Consider the following 5793-nt stretch of genomic DNA (forward strand, 5'->3'; position numbering starts at 1 on the left):
GAATGCAAAAAGGTGATGCCACTGCCCTGCAGTTAAGTGCATTTTTAAAACTATATTTTACATAACTGCGGAAAGCACTGTGGAAAGCACTGGGCTAGCACTAAATTCCTAACAAAACTCCTTTCCGAACTGCTGCAAGCATAACATTGCCTTCTAAAAATAATCCAGGCAGAGCTAGGAAAATCAACATGAGACATACTGCAGATGCTCGAACAACTTAATTGAAGATCCCGTGTGTGAATAGATAAGATGGAATCGTGCACATACCTGTTGCTATTTCCGCAGCGCTTTCAAGGCTGGGCCACACGGCGTATGCTCGATATTGGGGATACAGTGTAGCAACACTCACAGGCACTATCACACAATATTTGTTAAGCCAACACACACGCACTCGCGACACTTAATTCCATCTTTAATTTCAATTTCTGGCACGCTTATATGTTTGCCCAGCTATTCGCAGGCACGGCATCCAGAAACGGAGGCCCGAAAAAAATCCTTGGCGGTAATCATGCAATAAGCCGCACTTGTAGCACACACATACACACTCGTCCTGGGGTCAGGCGTCCTCCGACGGAGTCCTTTTCGGGGAGGTCCTGCCTCGCCTTTGTTGGCCAAAGGAAACAGCTTGAAATGCTATTAAAATATAATCTTCTGATAATCTGCACTTAATTTCGTGCGCTAGCCCAAAGGAGAGGAAAGACGTTTATGTGTCCTGGCCGTCAGCTGGCTCGTCCTTGTTGTTCGCCTTTCTTCCAGCGCTGGCTTAGTTGTTTCCCCAGTGAAATCTTTTAATTTTTTGCACTAAAATTTGTTCTCTCACTTCGTTACTCTGCTGTATTGCTGTTTTTGTTTGTAGTGTAGCTATGTATTTTTCGTTCGCATTGTTCACGTGGGACTCTAGAGTTTTTTGAGCTTTGTGTAAGTTTCACGCTCCGCTGACTTTTAATGTTTGGCCGCTGCCGTGCAACAAACTCGCTCATGTGCGTGGGTGTTGATTTCCTTTGCCGCTACCTTTTGATAGACCCGCACTCTATTTTCCTTCCGCACTCGTAGTCGTCTATTGCCTTTTTTCGAATTTATCAAATTTTCCTCTGCTCTCCCTTCAGTTATTTTCCTTTGGCCTCCTTCTCTCCTTTTTTTAATCAAATTTCCACTTGATTGGAGTGACGACAATTTAGTTGATTTCCGGTTGATGTTGATGCTTCTGTTGTGGCATGGAAAGAGTAACACGGAAACGGAAAGAGAAAAGAGAAGAAAAAATTAAATTAGTAAAATATATAAGGAAACTGAATATATTGAAACATTTTTCCTGAGCTCTTCCAGAGGAAACGCTTTTCTGATAGCTATTATTTACGACCCTAACATTTCTTAGCATTAAACACTTGAAAATCTAAATATCTTATATCACAGCTAAATCTTATATTGGTTCTGTAAAAATGTAACTGTCCGAAAATCACTTTTTTAAACACTAAGCACTATCCAATTGCGTTTTTTCTTAATGGTTCCGATCACTTTAAGCATAATGGCCATTTCATTTCCTTTTTAATTTAATTCCAGGCGCTTTGCGATTCGCATATAACATAATTTTCCCGCTTGCGACGCTCAGTTTCTCACACCCCGCCCTCCATTTTCCCAAATGCTCATCCGCCTCTGCCGCTGATCCTCTTAGCAGGACATTGCCTGGTGTGTATGGCAACATTTGACAAAACCAAAATGCAGCACCCACACCCCGCCCGAATGGGAAAATGTTTTCCATTTTCGCTGATTTCATTCCAAGTATTTTCTTCCTGCTGTCGCCTGCACGAAATTATAATTTTGCTCTCATCTCTCACCGCAGACACCGCAGTAAAACATTTAATTTCCTTCTCGCGGATGCCGCCTTTAGAAAGAGACGGGGCATGGGCAGAGCGAAAGAGACGGCAGGCGAGGCCTGCTATAATTCCTTCCGGTTATTTTTGCCGCCAAATGGCGTTTCGTGTTTCTAATTCCTCGCAAAACCTATTTACTCTCCCTCTAAAAGTTGCAGCATACCCACTCGTTGTTTGTCGCTTGGAGATTTACAAAATAAAAAAAAGAAGCCATAAAGAAAATTACAGAAAAATTAAATCACTTCGCCCCTATACATTCCTCAGTCTCGGGGAAATTTGTTCCTTTTTTTCTTTCATTTTTGTGTGCTTTTGGCATTTATGCTTCATTTACTTTTGATGGTTTTGCCAACGCAGAACGTAAATGGTTTATTTGGAAATTGCGCGACGCAAATATATTACGTGCACTTGTGTTCCTTTATGGCCCGGAATAACGTAAAATGTAATGGGGATTAAACAGAAAACGTTGTGCTTAAATTCAATATTTACTTGGACATTTTGCAGTCGAGCAAGTAATACTGCGCACATATAAATCAATTGTCTTCTTCACTCCAATGAATTTATTGATGAATAATATTTTGAAATCAAAGTCAAACCACTGCCAATTAGTTGCACTTAAGTCTCAATCAAATAATAATTTCCCACTCAAACGACTTGTCGATAGGCACATGCACGTGTATTTTAAGCTTACGTTTGTTTCATTAATGAGAATCGCTCACTTGATGAGTGGCACTTTGACTATTTCAGGTTGCACACAGTGTGCTTAAATATAATCTGAAAATGCTCGAATAAGCTATTGAGCCTTTTCTCGGGCAAATCAGCTAATGAGCCTACATATTGCATCAGCCTTTAAGAGCCGGTGACCAATTATCTAGCGCGCTAATTAATTAAATTATATCAAATACCTGTGGGAAGGGAGGCGCCATAAAAAACCTAACTGACTATAAAAACCCATCAACTGTCGCTTTATGAATTCGTGCTTTTAAAGCCGTCGCAGCTAAAGAGCTGCACAAACACAAAATGTTCGGAGTGTGCGGTCTCATTTTCGAACGCATTTTAATGAGGTTTCCACTGGAGAGGGGCTGCTGCTGCTGCTGCTGCTGCACAGACTGTATTAATTAAAAAAGGGTTTCCATGAACTCTGCACCCGGGCTAAAATGTCAACCAGGCGTTGACCCAGAAAGGCGAAAAACTGAAACTGTGGCGTGCGTTTAAGGCTCGCTTTAAGGTCCTTTTTTCTTCTTTACAGAAAGTGTTACACGTGTCCTTTGCCTGTGCGTGTGTTTGTGTGTTTGTGCACGAGCTGATGGCTCCTGGCTTTGAGGAACACACTTTCAATTTGAGCAGTGTGGGGAAAATCGCCAACGGCTTTTTGCTTTCACTGCCTTGTAAGGCACACATAAAGAAACTGCCATCGGTATCCACTGCTATTTTTAGAGTGTTATATAACGTTACCGTGTCAACGAATCAAAATTATATTTTACGCAAGGAAAAACAAAGAACTTAAAAAGTGTGCCGGTAGAAATGTTTAACAATTTCAAAGGAAAATTATTATTGAATTGGAATCTCTCAGTTCCACCGACTTTCTCTCTGTGCAATTGCTTTAATTTCCGCATGAATGCAAAGCTAAGGTTTTTTGGCAGCGCCAAAAAGGTTCGCCCTTCGCATGTTGACTTGTCTTGTGAGTCAGAGCCAGACTTTGGAGGCCATAACAATAACAGAAAACAAAGGGCGAACCGAGCTGCCCAGAAACCCGAGGCGCAATCTTTTGTGGTGTCTTCGCAGGCCGGCCAGAAGAAACCTTTTCAACTTGATTAATTTCCCACAATTTAAGTTGATGAGAGAGACGGTTCCCGAGAATTTTTAGAGGCCAGTTCAAATATCCTGGAGGGCGTCTGCTGTCTGCTGGCCATTTGTGATTTTGGGCCAGATGGCTTTGAGAATGTGTTGCGATTAGGTAAACGGACCTGCGACTTGATTTATCCCTGGAGATTGAATGGCAAATGAAGCCTGCTTTCCAGAAAACTGGCCAATCTGAAATGCACATCAATTACAGCACTCAGAAATCGATGCAAATTTTGCAAATTTTGAGGCAAATAGTTTTTCATAAAATCCAATATCTTTGCTCAAACGTCAGGTTTTCCGGCTTCCCAAAACTGATTCGTATGACTTTCTCAACTTTTGCCGTTCACTGTGCCGTTTACCAAAAAATATATGAAACAAAAAGTTTCCTCTTCCTCACAAGTTTTCCTGCTTTTCCTCAATGATTTATTGGACGAAATGGTTTTTGTTTGCCAGTCAGTTCGTTTGTTTGCCTGTTTGTGTGCTGTTGTTTTGGGTCTTTCACTGGGCCAAAGGTAAAAGAACTTTGGAGAGTTTGAAATGTTGCCAATATGTTTTTATGGCCTTAGCTCGCATGTAGCGCAAAAACTATGCCACCTATTCGGTTACTTGAAAATCGAACAAAATTCGGTGCCGAAGTAAGATGTTTCACCATTTATCAGTAGTATTCGGCACCGAAAACTGAAAACTATTAGTGTACAGTTCGTAGCTCCGATTTGTGACAAGTATTGTGCTTGGTTTGAAATTTGTTTGCTCATTTGTATTGCGTGAGTTATTGGTTTGATTTTTCAATTCAAATTTTGTCTTTAAAGACTTTGCTGATCAGTAAATAATTTTTTTTTTTCCATTATCGCTTAAAACATAAAATAAAATATCAAATATATCATTGCGAACTATTTTAAACAATTGTCTGGAATTTCACTTTTTTTTTAGTTATTCCATTCAATTTATCTGTATTAGACTTGCTTTCTTTTTATTGTTTTTTTTTTTTTTTAATACAAATGTACAAATTTCGATATTAATGTATGCAATCTATTGGGTTTTCGTTTATATGAAAGGTATTTGGTATAATTCTTCTATTGAAGGCCTTAGTTTTTGAAAACACAATTTAGCTGAGCTTACATTTTTGACGTGTTTTTTTGTTGAATATTTGTGTTAAATTTTCTTGGTTTTTTCTGCAGTTTGTGCACATTCCATTCGCTCTTGGCCTTGTTTATTCAATCCGCAACCCGTTACTCGCCACGCTTAACCGACTTTCCGTTGTTTACCCAACAACTTTAAGGTCCACCGGTTCGTTTTGGGCCATCTTCAGTGCCACCGAAAATCGCTCATACGCACTGTTCACCCACTGACACACACAAACAACCGACCGAACGCGTTGCTCGTCTATGGGATTTTTCGGTGAGCGTTGCACCATCGAGCCGCCTCAGTGAACGGATGCTGGAGCTTGACTGAATCGGCGTGGTTAACTAGCCAGCCTTTCCACGTTGGCCAGACCTACTACAACATCAGGCCAGAACCGACGAGGCCAGGACGAAAAAATCGGGGAGCGAACGAAGCTGCCCGGAGTGGCGGCAGAGATCCGAGGATGTTGGCAGCGAGCTTCTGCCATTACAGCATCCCTGCGGGAGCTTTCTGGGGCGAGCTTTGGCTTAAGAGAGACTGGCACGCGAAAGAGAAGTTCCGAGAGCTTTGCATCCACATTCAGCGCGCTGAAAAGGACATTTACTGGGAGAGAGCTTTTCGTAGCTTTCGACTTGATTTTGTTTACTATTTTAAATGGCTTGGCTTGAATAGAAATATATTTGGAAGCAGTTCAGAAGTATTGAGATACACGTTTACATTTTGATAATTTAGGTTGATACATTTCACAGAAACTTCGCAGCTTATACGTATATATGCATGTATGTTTTAAATGGTTAAATAAAGTGTTATTTAAAGTGTAAAATTTTTGCAGTGGAGAAAGTAGTAATTAGTAAATGCAGACCCTCTGACATCATGATCAACGTACATTGAAGAGCAGAGAATACCTAATCACGGTTGGCTAGAAAGCCAATCAATGAACTCGAAGTCCGACACTCTAGCA

General features: G+C 40.8%; 1 long non-coding RNA gene across 1 annotated transcript; it reads right to left on the bottom strand.

Moving 5' to 3' along the window:
• Nucleotides 1-1084: 1084 nt before the first annotated feature.
• On the bottom strand, nt 1085-5272 carry LOC113564287. Its single transcript, XR_003407877.1, has 2 exons — nt 4830-5272; nt 1085-1204 (listed from the first exon to the last, which is right to left on the bottom strand). It is a non-coding gene; the product is annotated as an uncharacterized LOC113564287 (long non-coding RNA).
• Nucleotides 5273-5793: the final 521 nt, after the last annotated feature.

The sequence above is a fragment of the Drosophila erecta genome, unplaced genomic scaffold (genome assembly GCF_003286155.1).
Source record: "Drosophila erecta strain 14021-0224.00,06,07 unplaced genomic scaffold, DereRS2 tig00000092-arrow-pilon, whole genome shotgun sequence".
NCBI classification, from domain to species: Eukaryota; Metazoa; Arthropoda; class Insecta; order Diptera; family Drosophilidae; genus Drosophila; species Drosophila erecta.